This window comes from Cervus canadensis, chromosome 2 (genome assembly GCF_019320065.1).
Source record: "Cervus canadensis isolate Bull #8, Minnesota chromosome 2, ASM1932006v1, whole genome shotgun sequence".
NCBI lineage: Eukaryota > Metazoa > Chordata > Mammalia > Artiodactyla > Cervidae > Cervus > Cervus canadensis.
Window position 1 is genome coordinate 93570098 of NC_057387.1, and position 18515 is coordinate 93588612.

General features: G+C 51.3%; 1 long non-coding RNA gene across 1 annotated transcript; it reads right to left on the reverse strand.

Moving 5' to 3' along the window:
* Positions 1–8880: 8880 nt before the first annotated feature.
* LOC122428009 lies at positions 8881–16276 on the reverse strand. Its single transcript, XR_006265628.1, has 4 exons — positions 16163–16276; positions 15796–15911; positions 14020–14077; positions 8881–10206 (listed from the first exon to the last, which is right to left on the reverse strand). It is a non-coding gene; the product is annotated as an uncharacterized LOC122428009 (long non-coding RNA).
* Between the last annotated feature and the right edge of the window lie 2239 nt (positions 16277–18515).

An 18515-nucleotide genomic window follows, 5' to 3' on the forward strand; every position in this document is an offset into this window, starting at 1 on the left:
GAACTGGGGCCATTAGAAAAACCATCAGCCCTCTAAGTTGTTCTTTCTTTTGCTAAACTCAACCTGCCAGGCTGACATCGGAAGCAGGAATTAGTGGGAAGTCTGGGGGGACGGGATTAGTGGCTGAACTTTCTATTCCTGGAGACCCTCTTTTCTCAGGAGGTCAAAGCAATTTCCATATATTATCCTGCTGGCAGCTTGGGAAGGTCAGGGAAACGGCAAACACATGACTCTTATTCCTCAGATGGAGAAACCAAGGCAGGAAGGGTGGCTGCTGAAGCCAGTTCTGCCTGGACTCTGTTAGAAGCACCATCAGAAGGACCCTACAGCCACCCCGGCCTGTCCCAGCCAGACCAGCTGGCAAGGGCTCATTCATTTTAGTGTTTATTACAGTCCTCCTGGCCCCCGTTCCCAGTCCTGGACTATGTGTGTTTCAGGGGTAGACTGGAGCAGGACCCCCAAGTCCCTGCTATACTATCCATAATCATCGGAGGGTCTTCTGTCTCAGTCCCCACCTTTCAGCCTCTGGCCAGCTGTTGCCCTAATTCCCCTCTACTAGTCCTTCAAGTTCAATCCACTTCCTCCAGGAAGCCTGCCAGACTGCCCCATCTGGCGGATGAAGAAGTTATTCTTCGTTGAGCCATTGTAGCTTTGGAATTGGGAGAAGGGGCTTGGAGGCCCAGCCACATTGCACCTCTGAGGATGGGTCAAACCAGGATGTGCTCTCTGAAACCAATCAGAGTAAGAGTTACTCATGCGCTTTGACTGTGGAGCTGGTGAGCCTTAGAGCCTCAGGGTAAGTTCTCTGAGTCTCAGAATTGAGAGGATTCTGGGGAGTCTCTGCTCCCCAGACGAGCAGCATCACCAGGAACTTGTTAGAAATGTCAACTCTAACGCCAGACCTGCATGAGAAACTCTGGAGGAGAGGGAGCAATCCTCCTGTGATCCTGATGCTTCAGAAGATTGTGAACAGGGTTCAACGACGCTAGTTCCTCGCATCCACACCCAGATACCTGTCCTCTGACAAGCTCAGGAAGCCCCATCTTCCCCACATTGACTTTGGTTCACCCTGAGGAGGGTTCCTGCCCCAGAGCCCCAGTATCTCCCCAGAGAGGGAGAGGTTACAGCTCCACCACCCTTTCAGTTCCTATCATCTGCCTCAAATATGTCTCCTGCCTCTCTACTGTGTCACCCCTTGCTGCCCTTGAGACTGCCCCCCGGAAGCCTCTCGGGTCTTACTTCTACAGAGCAGGGACCCTACCTGCCACCTCTTACTTTGCTCACTTCCCCACCAAGACCCAGCCCTCACTCACCCGGCCTCCTCACCCTCCATGTGTCTGGGGCAAGCCCTAAATCTTTCTTTGTGTGGCTCTAGGGAAGTGGCTTCTTCCTTCTCAGGGTCTGCATGTCCCTGCTCGTGAGGAGGAGAAGACCTCCCAGAACCTGCCTAAGGTCCTGGACAAGGTCAGTGGGTTGCAACGCAGTGGGCAGTAGGCCACCGGCACTGCTCCTCAAGTCCCAGCAAGTGGTCAGACCCCTGAGGTGCCAGGCTCACCGTCCACCCCAGGAGGGGCACAGTCCTCCACCCCTCCTCTTTCCCAGTGGGCTAGTCACAGCAGCTGCCATCTTCCCTGATGAAAGCACCTACTGTTCCAGAACCAGCTGCCTGACTCCATGCTCTGCAAGCTTTGACCCCTGTCTCATTAATCCACCCTTCCCCCAACAGTCTGAGGAGCACCCTCATCCCAGTGTACAGGTTCAGAACTGATGCCCAGAGAGGTTCTGTGGTTTGACTGCAATCTCACAGCCAGTACAAGAAGGAAATTCCAACCCAGCTCTAACTCCAAAGTCCTCTTCCTTAACCTCCAAGAGAACAAGAAGGCCGCCACTGGAGCAAGGAGCAAAGGGAGGCGGGAAAGCAGAGGCAGCCTGGATGCTGGCTCCACGCCTTAATGGCTGTGGGTCTATCTCGGCTGCCCCATTTGTATACTGGGAATAGTAATTCCTGCCCTGCCAACCTCACTGGGTTCAAGAACAGAGGTGGGAGGGCAGGGAAAACTGTGGTGGTGTCCAAACGCTGGGACCGAGTGCGTACCGTGCTTTACAGTTTACCAAGTACACGGTCAACGAAGCGCATCCCTGTGTGACCTCCAGTAAGCCTGTCTGAAGCTCATCAACCCTCTCCAGCGCCATCGCAAACTGAGGCGGAGGAAGTCAGATGCTAGACGGCAGGGGCCGGGCCAGGAGCCGGGTGCGCCTCCGGCCACGAGCGCAAGGGGGCGCCGTGGGCTCACAGCGAGCCGGGGCGGCGGAACCCACCGCGAGAGATCGCGTTCCGTGCTCTTGCTCACAGCAACCAGGCTCCGCAGAGCGCCGGGAGGTGCCCGGGTTCCAAGGGCGACCAGGTGGGGTGGAGGAGAGTTGCGCCGAGTCTGAATTTGAAATTTGAAGTCCGGAAAGCCAGCTGCCTCTCCCCGCTGTGTGACCTCCCCTGAGACGTTCGACCTCTCAGAGCATCACGTATAAAATACAGAAATATAACTTCCTCCACCGATGCTGCTCTAACCCAGTCCGCCAAAGGCTCCTGAAACCACAAAATGAGATCGCTGATGCAGACTAGCAGTGCAAAGTGTAAACCCTCATGCACACGTAGAAATTCGCTCCTTTCTCACTCTTCTTGGACTCTCCATCCGAAGCCCCTCGGAGTCAGCACGCAGGGATCTCCGCATTCCCATTTTAGAGACGCGCAAACGAAGGCTCAGAGAGGTCGCCCTGTCGGGGGTCTTGTGGCTCATTCGGGCATACACGGAATGGTCTCCTGACACCAGCATCGGACTGTCCCTTCCTGGTCCAGCGGCCTCAGGTCCCTGGCAGCACTGACCTCTGCGGATTGGGTACCCATGAGCCTTCTGCAGAGACCGGAGTGCTCAGGAGTCTGAGACTATCGAAGCCAAAGGGCCCCAAAGCTCCGGACCTCCCGCTTGGGCCCGCTCAGCACAAGACCAAGGGTACTCGGACCCCAATTCTGGTCCTAGCTTCTAGCTCGGCCACACCGCCATCCCCGGGCGTCCCTGGCTGCAGCGCACCCGGTGTGTGATGGGGGCCTCTCTTTGGAGGCAGAGGGCTCACCCCGACTCCGGACGCTGGGGGCTCTCCGCCCACGGGCCCCCATCCTTCCTCTTCCGAGCCGCACCCCGAAGCCCCCCCCCCCACGCTGGGCAGGATCGCGGGGGTCAGGCCGTGAGAGGGGTGGCCCGTCCGGCCCCCTCGCCTGCGCCCGAGGCTGCGGCTGTGTGCACACGTGTAATTAGCTCTAATTATCCCAGGCTTTTTCAGTTCGTAGGCTCCAGGCCTGAGAGCCACGCCGGAGTGAACGCACCCTCTCGCCCAGGGAACCGGCTCTACCCCAGTCCCCAGGACCTCGCGTCGCCTGTGTGCCCAGGCCACCACCCAGCGTCTACAGCACCGCCACGTGCTAAGGCCTGTGAGCGTCTTTGTGTGTCCGCGGGCGTGTGTTCGCACTCACGCGTCTGAGCACGAACCTGGCGCGGAAAGGGAGAGGGGCGGTGGCGCGGCGGGAGGAGAATCAAATGGTTCTCAGCTGCGAAGGAAGGAAGCGCCCAGGCCCCGCTGTCTCCCGTCCCGCCAGTCCTGCATAAACATGAGCCCCCGCCCCCGGGGCAGCGGCCCAGACCGAAAATCCCAGGATTTCTGCCCTAACCGCGGAGCCGCGGTGTTGTCGACGCAGCTCTGCTCCCCACGCCCTCGAGCCGTTTAGTTCCTCGGCCAGCAGCGGGCCTCGCTGTCCACAGGTGGCAGAGCCAGGACTCAGAGAGTTCGGGGCGCTGGTTCCAGGCGGCGCAGCAGGCCAGGAAAGCCGCAGCGCAGGACTGGGGTCGGCTCTAAAACAGAACTGCGCAGACGGGAGCAGAACGCTTCCACTCCCTGGTCCTCTTTGTCGGATCGCGGATCCCTAACCCCCGAAGACCCTGGTCCTGCGTACTCGGTCAGTGGCGACTTCCAGCCCATTCCCTGCGGTCAGTTCGCCTGGTCTACGCAGAAGGGAACCAAGGAGCCGGGGAAAGCCCCAGGAGCCTTAGCTGCAAGTGGCAGGGTCCGCCCCGGGTCCCCCGGGGCAGGATTTCTCAGCACACTTGCTCTGCCCTCCCTTCCCCTTTCCTGGCGTCTCTGTGTGTCCCCTGTACCGGCTCCCGAGTCCAGTCTCTCTCTTTCTTGCTCTCTGACCCTATTGTCTCCTTGCCTGGTGTCTCGCATGGCCTTTGTCTCTGTCTCTGCCCCTCCTCGGATCTCTGTTGGTGAAGACCCCCCACCCACCCCGCCCCCGCAAAAGAACACACACGGGCAGAATCCGCCTTTTCAATAAAAAACGACAACTGGGAAACAGAGTGAATTAAAAAGCATTAACTTAAAAACAATCCATGTGTCTGCAAATGCGTTCCAAATGGCAGCCCTTCGGCGGGGGTGGAGGGGAGAAGGGGGGGGGCGGGTCGGCCATATGTTCTAGAGCCTCAGACACAAAATACAGGGGGCTCAGCGCCACGCGGTGGACCCTTCCCGCTAGCCACCTGGGACAGCGGAGTCTAGAGAGGGGGACTTCGTCTGTACCCTCACCCTGGCAGACCCCCACCTAAATTCCTGGTCCCTCCCATGGTTCTGGCATCTGCTGGTCCCTCCTACTCCCGAAGCCTCCAAACCTTCCTATGCTGACCTCCGTTCTCCCTTTGTACCAGCCCTCACCAGCCCCCACACACAGATTCCACCCCCTTCTTCCCCCACCCCACCCCACCCCTAGTCTTGGACCCCATACTTCCGCACCCAGGGCCTGCCCTGCCCCACCCCCATTCTGCCCTTCTGCCCCTAGACCACCCAGCAGCCCTGGCTCAGGGCGAAGTGGTTAGAACAAAGCTTTCCTTGGCCTGAAGAAACTCTCCAGGGAGCCGCGCAGAGAAAGGGCGCTCCCAGTCCTGGTACCTGCAGCCTCTCTGTTCTCCCAGAGGACATCAAATGTTGTATATCTGAAGGCAGTGCAGTTCTCCAAACGCAGAAGTCAGCTCTGTCCTTTGAAACCCTGACTGAAAGGGAGAACTTCCCTACCCTCAAAGTTCATCCTGCCACCCTTACCACTCCTGGCAACCATCCTCTGCCCCTTTGCCTGGGAGTTGGAAGGATTGGAGAACCTCAAACAGGGGCATAATTAGAGAAGAGGGGACTGGGCAGTGTGCTCAGATTCTGCCGCCCCCTCGGTGTCTTTTCTCAACTGGGAAGGACATCCTAAGACCATAAACCAGACCGGAGGAAGATCTGGATTCTTGGTCTTGCTCTGCTGGTGACGATGACTTATGATTAGAATAGCGGTAATATTAACAATAATCATTGTAATATAGCAGCTAACACTTGTTGAGCTCCTACTGTGTGTGTGCCATGCATTAGTGCACAGAAACCGCTAATGGCTGGATGACTTTGAGCAGTAGTTTGCTGCCTGGGCCTCAGTTTCCCTCTCTATAGAAGGAAGGGGTGGGACCTCCAGGCTGGACAGTGAATCTGAAACATCTGTAGTTGAATCAAAATCTAGACAAGGTGTATCTGTCGTCACCACTCCTATCTGTTCAATAAAGACATAAGGAAGCCAACTAGGAAAAAGTTCAGAATTATTCTGTGTTCTTGAAACAACAAAAGGAAAAAGCCATCCCTTTTTTAAAAGTCCTGACAGTTCTCAATCAAACTGCTCTTTCTCCTAAGAGTCAGCAAGGCACCATTTAATTTTATTTTTATTTATTTTTTTGTGCTTAATTTTATTTTTAATGATAAAACTGTTCTTTGTTCATTATACAAGGGAACATTTCAAAATTCACCACACTGGGTGTTCACTGGAAGGACTGATGCTGAAGCTGAAACTCCAATACTTTGGCTACCTCATGCAAAGAGTTGACTCATTGGAAAAGACCCTGATGCTGGGAGGGATTGGGGGCAGGAGAAGGGGAAGACAGAGGATGAGACGGCTGGATGGCATCACCGACTGGATGGACATGAGTTTGAGCAAACTCCGGGAGTTGGTGATGGACAGGGAGGCCTGGCACGCTGCGATTCATGGGGTCACAGAGTCGTACACGACTGAGAGACTGAACTGAACCCCTATATCACAAGCCTCACCCAGTGGCTTATCAGATTCTGGGGGAGCCCGGTATGAAGATTTATATAAACTCCTTGGTGATTCTGATAGGAGAATCCTGATTTGCTTGATTTCTGGATCTGATACCAGCTATCTCCTCTGGTGTATCATTCACATATAATCCCATACCTGATTCTGATACCTGATTCTGATTGAGAATCACTGAGGTTAGGTTCTGAGAATTTTTGTTTCTACAGATTTAAGCAGCTTCCCTGTCTCCATGCATGTCCTGTTCCAGAGAGCCTGTGAAGGTGTATGTACCACATACCTGTAAGTCTAGGCATGTGTCTGCTTGCACATGGGCAGGTGTGTGTTTCCTTGTGTGTCTCTGGGTATCTGTGAATAGATGTGCTGGGATGTGTGGGTACCTATGCCTCTGGGTGAATTTGTTGTGGCTGTGCCTCAGCATCATGTTTACATACATGAGGAGATTTTTATGCTTGTGTGTGGATATGTCCTGTGTGCCTGCATTTACTGAGGTCTCCAACTGGGCAGGCATTTCTATGGAGGAGGAGCTCCATCCAGGCCCCTGAAATGCCAGTTGAGCAGTCTCCAGGACCCAGAACTCGCAGCCAGAGCTCCTCTCCTGGTTGGGGAAGAGGGACGATGATTTTGAGCATAAACACGGATCTCTGTGCTGAGCATTCTAATTCTGCAAGTCAAGTACAGAGCCCGGGCAGCCACCAGCTAATTAACCACCCTGGGGGGAAAAATTGCCTGTATTGGAGTGGATAATGTGTTTGCCTGTTTCCATAGGATCCTTGACCGACTGAACACCCCCCACCTCCCTCCTGCTGTATCCCACGGGCCTGTCTCCCCGCGCCCCCAGCTCAGAAAGATGGTGCAGCGTTTGGCTCTAATACATCGGCTTTTCAAACAGGCCAATTGCTAAGCAAATGTCATTTGGGCTGAAGCTTTGAAGGCTCTAAATGAGATAAATGATTCACTTGAATAGGTGAAGATGGGTCTCCTGCTGGATGAAGATGAGCTGATAAAGTTCCCCACATCAAAGACAGGCTCCATGTCCCCTCTCCAGGCACACTGTGCTCTCAGGCTGGGTTCCTCTGCAGCATAGAACAGGCAGACCTGCAGCTGAGGATCTCAGGCTTGACAGATCCTGGTCCCAGAGAGCCTCCAAGCCCCTCTGCCCACTTGCTTTCAGCAGCTGCTATGGGCTGGAAGGAGCAGGAGCCCTGCCAGGCTGGGTAAAGGGCAGCTGCCTACAGCAGTCCGAGTCTGCCCTTCCCAGGCTTATTATACACACGTGTGTACACATAGCGCACATGGGTCACTTGCACAGGCGGCCTGAGCCCATGACTTCCACCTGTGCTAGGCTCTCATCTACACACAGGTCTACACAGAGGCACACACTAAAGTATATAAGCCCCTGTTCCACCACTGTTCTTTGTTTTAATTTACAAGACATAAGTGGACATTAAGACAATATACCAGTTCATAAGCAGATACAGATATGAATTAACAGATGTCACATACAGATATTATTATGGACTGAATATTTGTGTCCTCCCCCAAAATGTATATGTTGAAGCCCCAATCCCCAATGTGATGGTATTAGGAGGTGGGGCCTCTGGGAGGCAATGAAGTTAGATGAAATCATGAGGGCGGGGCCCCTGTGAAGGGATTGGTGTTCTTATAAGAGGAAGAGCAATGAGAGCTGCTCTCTGTACCGTGTGAGGACACAGTGAGAAGTGGCCAAGTGCAAGCCAGGAACAAATCTGCCAGCACCTTGCTCTTAGACTTTTCAGCCTCCAGAACCATGAGAAAATGAATGTCTTTCGTTTAAACCTCTCAGTCTGTGGGGTTTTGTTATAGCAGCCCAAGTAGACTAATACAGGTATGAACTAGGAATTACACTTGCACACATTTGCAAGTATTAATTCATGTACCAGCAAAAATTACTGACACATTTCTAGCTGGGGAGCAATGGGTGTGCCACTCCTGCCACTGCTTCTGGAATCATTTACTGAGCTCTCACTGTGCTGGAGTGTTTTACAGAGGTCGTTAGCGCACTGCCTTCCCCCGAGGGAGACATTTATTAGCTCCATCACATCAGAGAGATTAAATCTTAAATAAGGTGCTCAGAGTGAGTTGCACAACTCTACAAGGTAGAGTTGGGATTTGGACCCAGGTCTCCTGACTCCCTGGTAGCTCAGACAGTAAAGAATCTGCCTACAGTGTGGGAGACCAGAGTTCAGTCCCTGGGTGGAGAAGATCCTGTGGAGAAGGGAATGGTAACCCACTCCAGTATTCTTGCCCAGAAAATCCCATGGACAAAGGAGCCTGGAAGGCTACAGTCCATGGGGTCGCAAAGAGTTGGGCATGACTGAGCAAGTAACACACTTCTAACTCCAATATGCATGTTTGTTGGGAATAAGCCATCTAGCACTGGGAGTTAGGGGAGGTGAGCCTCTCAATCCTGCTATGCCCACGAGGCCAAAGCCTCCATTCCCCAGGGCCACGTGGCTTGTGCAGCTCTGAGCCTTATTACTCAATCACCATCTTCGGTATGTGTAGTTGTCTCCAGGAGTGCTACATGGTTCCCCAGGCTCAGATCCACAGGTATCCCTGAAATTGTTAAAGAATTGGTTTTTGTACAAAATAATGACCGTGATCAGAACAATAACAGAAACTGGTTTTAATATGTACCCAGCTTAAATGACGGGTTCAGCTCCTGTATTGACAGTTTCTAACGATGCAAGATTATTTTATTCTTCATACAAAGTCACTCCTCAGATTAATGTAGCTCCGTGTTTTTAATCAATACTGGAGTCATTTCAAGGTGCATTTGGACAGGATCTCTAACTGCAGCTCCCACATCCACACCCAGATATCTCATTCACAGCTTCACAGGGTCCAGGGTGTGTTCTGTTTGCCCTGACTCTGCCTCTCTTGGGCTCCCCCATCCAGTCCTCCTGAAGCCCCTCGTACTTGTCTAGAGCTCTCCTGAGGATATTCTGGAGTTTCCATCAACCCCAGGCCACAGAAGATCTTGGAGCAGCCCCACAGACATGTTACATTCCTCCATCTCTGGGCCAGCACCCTGGCTGCCTCCCTTGGAAGAAAAATGAAGGTCCTCCTGACAGGCAAGCATAAATATTTTCTTTCCCAGCCTGGTTCAGATGGGGATATTTTCTGTTAATAAAGTGGCAGCTGGCTATCCGGGAGTGTCTGAACGTGGCCTTCCCTGGCAGGGAGCACGTCATCTACCACTGTTCACACCCCCGACAGATGACAAGACTTTGCTGGCCTTGCTCCTTTCAGGAATGTGCCTCAGATGGCAGAGAGTGGGCAGGGAGCATTCACTTCACATCAGTTTTGTCTTCTCTCTCTTGAGGGCCTGGGAGGAGCAGCGTGAGCTTGCGGCTCTTGGCAAGCATGCCTATCGGGAGCGGGGCCATCGGGCGTCCTGTATTACACGATGCAGCTTTATTTATGGGGCAGGAGGGAGTGTTGGAACAGGCTGGGTCGTCCCCCTTTGAAAGGTGCTCAGACCAGAAAGGGCAAAACACGACGTAATGGGAAATTGTGCTTTTCTTTGAGGCATGTGGCCTGGAAATGGAGCTGCAAGGCTCGGAAAGGTTTTGAAATAACATTTCGGGTTGGAGCCTTCCCTGCCCCCACCTGGAAATAGGCGTGAGGATGGAAAACAGGGCACCTCTCCTCACCACTCGTCACCAGCCAGCGCTGTTTGAAATGAAAACAAAAAATTCTTCCTTAAAAGAAAATGTGTTTTCCAAAGTACTGTGAATTCTCCCCTTGACTCCCAAAGCCACAGAAGGTGGTGTGAAGGCGCAGTTCGCAGCTTGGAGCTTTGGAGGCTGTTTTGGGAAGAAGGCAGGCGCCACTGTTAGGGTGAAGCATCATCACCCTCCTGGGTGTTGGGGATAGCTCTGTGGCAAAACTGGAATTCAGTCAACAAGCATTTGATGAGCACTAGGCCTCTGGGGGTGGAGAAGGAAATGGCAACCCACTCCAGTATTCTTGCCTGGAGAATCCTGTGGACAGACGAGCCTGGTGAGCTGCACAGAGTCGGACACAACTGAAGTGACTTAGCATGCTTGCATGCAGGCCTCTGGGGGAGGGCTTCCCCGGTGGCTCTGTGGTGAAGAATCCACCTGCAATGCAGTAGACTCACAGGAGACATGGGTTCAATCCCTGGGTCAGGAAGATCCCCTGGAGAAGTAAATGGCAACACACGCCAGTATTCTTGCCTGGGAAACCCCATGGACAGAGGAGGCTAGCAGGCTGCAGTCCATGGGGTCATAAAGAGTCAGACATGACTGAGTTACTAAATAACAAAAAATAACAAAGGCTCCTGGGGGACAAAAAAGACACAAAGATTTCAGGTCACCTGGTTTCAAATATCTGCTATATCTGGTTGTCTGGGGAAAGTTACTCAACCTTTCTGGAGTGTTGGTTTCCCCATACATAAAATGGAGCCAATAATGCAGATCTCAAAGGACTGTTATAAGGATTCTCCTGAACCCTGTGTATGAAAGAGTCCACTGCAGCACTTGGCTCCTCAGCATGTTTGCAAACTGTTCGAAGTTGGTGAAGGAGCACTCAGAGGTTTCCTATGCCTGTAGAACGGGGCAGAGCTCCTTGCTTTTGTAGTCAATACCTTCTGGGATCTGACCCAACTGCTTCCCTCACCCAGCGGTCAGGATTCTCCTACTGAAGTCAGCCTGCTGGCAAGCCCAGTCAACCACAGCCCCTCTGCTCGTACCAACCAGCTGCCATCCCCACGTGCTTGTCCATGCTGTTTGCACACCCCCAACACCCCGAAACAGTCCCCTCCCTCCTCACCGCCACTTTCAACCGGATGCCTTCACTTCAGGGATAACAGGACCTACCACTTTCTGTGTGCTGTGCGTCAGACACACCTTGTACGTTATTTTACAGGATCAGAAAAGACAGAATCAAGAGAAAACAAAAGGGGGATAGGAAAGAGTTTCCAGAAGAGGAATGATGTGGTCATATTTATCACAGAAGAAAGCACCCTGGATCAAAGAGGCATCTGGGGGTCAAGAGGAGGCTGAGAGGTCAGGGAGAAGGCTAGGGTGAGGAAGAGGCTGAGGGTCAAGAGGGAGGTTGTTGCAATGTCCAAGCAAGACAAGATAGCGATAGCAGCTTTTAGACAGAGAGAAGAGGCTGGATTGGAGACTTCACTCCATTTATCCATTCAGGACATACATATGCAGTGGGCACCTATCTATTCATTACGTATTTAGTGGGCAGGCTATATGCCAGCTGTGGGGATACAGCAGGGAACAAAGCAATACAAAACCCCTGCCCTCCTTGAGTTGGCATCCTAGCGGGAAAAACAGGATCAACAAAATAAGTAAGAAAAATGTACAGAGCACTAGACAGAGGAGCGTGGCATGCTGCAGTCCATGGGGTCACAAAGTCAGACACAACTGAGCAACTCAACAACAATGGTGTGTTCAGTTCAGTCACTCAGTCGTGTCTGACTCTTTGTGACCCCATGGACTGCAGCATGCCAGGCTTCCCTGTCCATCTCCAGCTCCTGGAGCTTGCTCAAACCCATGTTCATTGAGTCGGTGATGCCATCCATCCATCTCATCCTCTGTCAACCCCTTCTCCTCTCACCTTCAATCTTTCCCAGCATCAGGGTCTTTTCTAGTGAGTCATTTCTTTGTATCAGGTGGCCAAAGGATTGGAGTTTCAGCTTCAGCATCAGTCCTTCCAATGAACACCCAGGACTGATCTTTAGGATGGACTGGTTGGATCTCCTTGCAGTCCAAGGGACTCTCAAGAGTCTTCTCCAACACCACAATTCAAAAGCATCATTCTTCAGTGCTCAGCTTTCTTTATAGTCCAACTCTCACATTCATACATGACTACTGGAAAAACCATAGCTTTGACTAGATGGACCTTTGTTGGCAAAGTAATGTCTCTGCTTTTTAATATGCTGTCTAGGTTGGTCACAGCTTTTCTTCCAAGGAGCAAGTGTCTTTTAATTTCATGGCTGCAGTCACTATCTGTAGTGATTTTGGAGCCCAAAAAAACAGTCTCTCACTGTTTCCATTGTTTCCCCACCTATTTGCCAGGAAGTGATGGGACCAGATGCCATGATTTTTGTTTTTTGAATGTTGAGTTTTAAGCCAGCTTTTTTCAGTCTCCTCTTTCACTTTCATCATGAGGCTCTTTAGTTCCTCTTTGCTTTCTGCCATAAGGGTGGTGTCATCTGCATATCTGAGGTTATTGATATTTCTCCCAGCAATCTTGATTCCAGCTTATGCTTCATCCAGCCCAGCATTTCTCATGAGGTACTCTGCATATAAGTTAAATAAACAGGGCGACAATATACAGCCTTGACGTACTCCTTTCCCAATTTGGAACCAGTCTGTTGTTCCATGTCCATTTCTAACTGTTGCTTCTTGACCTGTGTACAGATTTCTCAGGAGGCAGGTAAAGTGGTTTGGTATTCCCATCTCTTGAAGAATCACAGTTTGTTGTGATCTAAGCAGTCAAAGGCTTTGGCGTAATCAATAAAGCATAAGTAGATGTTTTCCTGGAACTCTCTTGCTTTTTTGATGATCCAATGAATGTTGGCAATTTGATCTCTGGTTCCTCTGCCTTTTCTAAATCCAGCTTGAACATCTGGAAGTTCACGGTTCACGTACTGTTGAAGCCTGGTTTGGAGAATTTTGAGCATTGTTTTGCTAGCATGTGAGATGAGTGCAATTGTGTGGTAGTTTGAACATTCTTTGGCATTGCCTTTCTTTGGGATTGAAATGAAAACTGACATTTTCCAGGATAAGTGCTATGGAGAAAAATCAAAGCAGGGGAAGGAGATATAGAAGGAAGAAGTCAGTGATAAAATTATAGATGCAGAGCCACAGAAAGCCTTAGCGTAGCTTTTGAGCAAAGCCCTCAGAGGGCCAGCTCTGCAGATGTCTGGGATACCCCCCACGCAGAGGGAAACAGGAGTGCAAAGGCTCAGGGCAAGCATGTGCTTGGGGAGAGGATTAGGAGAAGAGGTCAGAGATGAAAAGAGGGCTGGATTATAAAAGATCTTGTGCATCCCAGCAAAGACTCCTTAAGGCACCTTGAAGTCAGGGGTTTGGTGATATGCCTTGGGCAGGCCCCTTTCCCATTCTCACCCTGATTTGTCACTATGGAGGCTATGAGTAGTGCTACATGTGATTGTAAAAGCTTTGAGGTTCACTCCATGTGCTGAGCAAACAATCAGACCTTGCAATGCTCAGAGATTCTCCATGTTAAAGTCTTCAGACCTTTCTAAGTCCAACTTGCAGTTTTGGAGGTGCTGAGGTAGTGGTGCTGACCTCAGGTTGCAGAGGACCCAGCTCACTGGCCTGGGAGCCCCTCCCACCCAGCCTGCTGCCTCTGCCCCCAGGGGAGTCGGGTTGACTTCTGGCAACTCTGGCTTCTCAGCCTTGGCCTCGTGACCATGACTCTGGATCATGCGATATGGATGCTTTCCTTGTCACTGATGAGTCTTTACTCATCATTCCCTCATTTGTGCTCCTTGATATTCATTTATATATTCATTCCCTCCCTCAGTCTGTTTGCTTAGTCCTGTCTTCACTCATCCCTCACTCACTCAGTTATTTACTCACTAGTTTTCCTCTCTCGTGGCATTTATCACAAGAGAAACTAAATAAGAAATGAATTATGTGACTCTCAGTGTGAGCCTGACTTTTCAGCTGAAATGTAAGGGCATGAGGGCCGAAAGCATGACTTATTCCCAGCTGTCACACCAGCATCTGGCTCACAGAACATGCTCTAGGGACTTCCCTGGCAGTCCGGTGGTTAATACTCACATTTCCAATGCAGGAGGTGCAGGTTCAATCCCAGATTGGGGACTTAAGATTTTCCATGCTGTGCAGTTAAAAAAAAATCACATACTCTGTAAATAAACTCCTGTATCCATTCCTTTACTAATGCTTATTCATTCATTCAGGTATTTGTCAAACCTCTGCACGTGCCAAACTCTGGCCCTGGCATGTTTTAAAATAAAAATAGGAAAGAAGAAAGTATAGAGAAACATCATCTGAGGCCCTGTCATCTATCCACTCCATTTGTCTGTTCACTCTTTGATTCTTCAATCGACACTTACTGCTGTCACTTCGTACAAAATCTGAGCTGGAAATTGCTTTACCCAAAATGATCAAGGGAAGGTTGGGGCTGGGTTGGAGTTGGGCCTCAAAGAATGGGTAAAATTTTAGGAATAGCAGGAAAGAAATGTAGTCACAGTGAGGGAAGAGCATGACAGAGGCTGCAACGAACATCACAGGATTCTGACTGCAAATAATCCCTTCTTGGTAGGTTGCTAAGAGCTGTCTGCTATACAGATAGCTTGGGTCAAATCATGGAGGGTTCTGCTTGCTGGGCATAAGAATTTGCTGGGGACTTCCTTGGAGGCCCAGTGGTTAAGACTCCATGCTTCAGTTGAGGGCCCGAATTTGATCCCTGGTCAGGGAACTAAGATGCTGCATGCCACACAGTGCAGCCAAAAAAATAAAAAAATTAGGGTTTGTTGTGCTCCAAGGGAGACTGACTTGAGTCTCTCATTTCCAGTTGTGCAGAGGCCAGTGGGGCAAGCAAGTACTGAACGTTTTCCGCTGGGTGTCCCTGGAGCAGTATGACTTCCTTTTTTCCCTAGGAGAAGGAAAAGGCCTTCAAAAATGGCTTAGATTTCCTATGCTAAGTCGCTGACTCTTTGAAACTCTGTGGACTGTATCCTACCAGACTCCTCTGTCCATAGGATTTTCCAGGCAAGAATTCTGGAATGGGTTGTCATGCCCTCCTCCAGGGGAATCTTCCCAACTCAGGGACTGAACCTGCATCTCTTACATCTCCTGCATCAGTAGGCAGATTCTTTACCACTAGCACCCCCTGGAAAGCCTCAAGTTTCCCCAACAGGATCCAAATGGCTTTTACAAAGCTTTGTGATGACTTTAATGCAAATGAATCAGAAGTTTGTGAATTACGTTTTCTCCCCAAAATACATAAGCTAGTGGAAATCAAAAGGAGAGTGTTTAGGTGTAGGAACCTGTGTCTCCAGGACTCAGTAGAGCCTCCCCGGTCTCTCAGGCAGAGACTGGGGGTTTCTGTGGGATTGTGGGGAGGCAGGGCCCAAGCCTGGGCACCCAAATCCTTTGAGATCACTTGTGGGCCCATCTTAGCACCAACTGACGCACTAAGGAGGTGCCAGCTACGTGGTGCCACAGTTCCAACCCACAGACTCGAATCTTAACAAGGACAAAGGATGCTCAGCCATCTGACTCTGAAGGTCCTCGAGTTTTCTGGGCCCTACAGGGCCCCGGCAGAACTCCTAGACTCCTCTTGGCCCCTTAACTGGACGGAACTTTCTCCTGCGTCTAGGTGTCTAGAAGGGACCAGATCCTCTGGCCAGCCAGGAAGGAGATTAAACATACGATAATGACAGAAACACTGGGATCATTTCAAAACATTCTCTCATATGTAATAACATTCAGCTAACAAAGCACCTTCATAATCAGTACCTCATTTGATCCTCATAAGAAACCAAGGGAATGGAAGGTGGTAGGAGCAGATTATAATCCCCATTTACTTACAGGTGAGGAAACTGAAGTATAGAGACTTTTCCCAAAGTCACTCCTCTGAAGGGCCCATTGCATCAAACCTCCAAAGCAGTAACAGCACGGCATCCTTGTTCAGTGAAGACGGTGTCCTGGGTAGAAAGAGCAGTAAGTGGTTCCTGTGGTTGAGATGGACCATTGGAGGCTATGATCTTTCCTCCTACCTCCTAGTGATCTGTGGTTGGAAGGCAAGACAACAACCTGCAGTGGGGTTAGGGCTCAACAGTGAGGGGGATCAGGGCTCTGGGTGGCCTAGTTTGGGTTCAGCCAAAGCAAGAACCAGAGTCCAGGCCGCCGGACCCCAAGCCAGTGTTATCACCACTACACCTGCCCTGACACTGACCTTGCCAAGCCCACCCTATATTTGCAGCCTTCCTGTCTGTAGTGAGAGGTCGTGAGAAAGAGGCCTCTCAGGGTGCTCTCAGGGTCTGGGCTGCTGTGACCAGGTCCAAGCTCAGGATGTGAAGGTGGACAGTGAGAGCAGGAAGTCCCAGGGCTCCAGGGGTGGGGCAGGCTTGTCAGGAAAGACAGAGAGCACTAAAGCCATCCTTGACTGACCCACCCTCACCCCCCAACTTCCTCCTCTCCAGCCTGGAGGTCCCCACTGCTCTCACATCTTGTTGACTTTCAAATTTACAAGGTGTGCTGACTGCCAAGGCCCAGGGACGATTACACACCTGGACCCACCTTAGGAAATCATCCTTCTCGGCCTGGTCCCCACCAGAAGCCTGGAGGTGGGGCAGGAGCACAGGGTGGGAGCTCTCAGGTGCTGTGGGAAGTTTAAAGAGGAAAACAATGACAAAGACGACAGCAGAGAGAAATCAAAGGCAAGTTTCATTTTTCTAAAATGAAAAGGGGGAGGGTTCAGGTTCAACTTGATTGATAGTCGTGCTCTGAAACTCAGCCTTCCTGATGCCACGTCTGATTCCACCCATCAGGGCTCAGGGTAGGGGGGAGAAGCTTTATGGTATTTGCTTGGTTTATTGGCTCCTCAGAAGAGGATATGAGGGCCCAAGCAGGTCTCTGGAGACAGAACCCCTCAAAAAAAAAAGCCAAGATTTATGGTTTCCGGAAACTCTCAAGGTTACTGAGCTGGGCAGAGTGGGCATTCCTCAGCCCTCAGGTTTAAGGGGTTTGGGGGGTGTCAGCTGGAGGCAAAGGAAACCCCAGAATTTTGGGAAACCATTTCCCTAAATATTTTCTCTTCCATCGCCTGCCTTGAGGCTCAGTGACGACTCCACGATGCTGGTGATCCCATGATTTCCGCCATCATTGTGACAATGGGGCAACTGAGGCTGGATTGCTGATGAGCCTGCCCACGTTGTACAGGATCAAGTGTCAGGGGGAAAGCACAGACCCAGCTCCCAGCCAGGGGCTCTCCCTCCCTCAGCTGTTGCCACTAGAGTGACCTTCGAGGCCAATCATAAATCCTGGAGTCAGAAAACAGAAAGCATTTCTGGGGCTCTGGCCTGTGGCCACCTCTGTGTCACCCCACAAAGACTGGGGACAATAGCCATGCAGCAGGGCTCAGCAAGCTGGCTGAGGTATCCCTCTACCCCTGCATGTGACCATAGCAAGGGTGCCTGACCTGCCAGGGAGCGCCCAACTCTGCCAGGCCGGTGGACACTGGTCCTGGCCACCACATGGCTCTGGACATAAATGTTTCGTTAGCAACCTTACTTCACAAGTGCAAGAGGCTGGTTCCTGACATGGCCTTATAGTCTTCTGTGGCCCCCGTGAACAGGGTAAATTTGATTTCTGGGCTTAATTAAGGGACATGCCATAAATATTCATGCAGCAAAATGAGCCCCGGCTCACAAGTGCAGCTGCTTCCCGCTTGGGGGAAATTAACATCGTTTTCCAGCCCATGAGTAATGAGGCTCCGCTGCTGGAAAGAGGAGCCTTTTCAACAGCCTCTCCAGGACAGAGAGAGCGAGCCACACTCAGAGGCACCCACACACGGGGAGCCACCCCTCTGCCTCTCCAAAGACTCAGCTCTGCAGGGAGTCCCCACCAGGGCACTCAGCGAGCAGAAGACCCATGAGCTCTGTCTCGAAAACAGCGGCCAGCAAACCGCGGCCCAAGGGCCAGAGCCTCCTGCCACCTGTTTGTTTTCTTGTGTGTATGTGTGTGAAAGAAGTTTTATCAGAACACAGGCACACCTACTCACTTAGCTATTGTCTACGACAGCAGAGCTGAGGAGTTGTAACAGAGAGCTTATGGTTTGCGTGGTATACTAAGTCGCTTCAGTCGTGTCCAACTCTTTGCGACCTCAAGGACTGTAGCCCACCAGGCTCCTCTGTCCATGGGATTCTCCAGGCAAGAATACTGGAATGGGTTGCCATGCCCTCCTCCAGGGGATCTTCCCAACCCAGGGATCAAACCCGAGTCTCATGTCTCGTGCACTGGCAGGCAGGTTCTTCACCACTTGCGCCACCTGGCCCCTGTCTGGCCGTTCACAGAAAAAGTGTGCCCACTCCTGCTCTCAAAACTTCTCATCCATTTTTTATTAATAAAAGTCCCATACTATTGAGCTCTCTGGAATTCCAGGAACCGGAGCAGTTTTAGAATCATGTGGTCTTAGACTCCTCTGCGCACAGACTCTGGAACCAGTGTCCAGTCCCAGCTCTGCCTCTTCCTCAGCTGCAAGACTGTGTGCAGGTTACTTGTCTTTCTCTGCCTCAGCTTTTATCTAT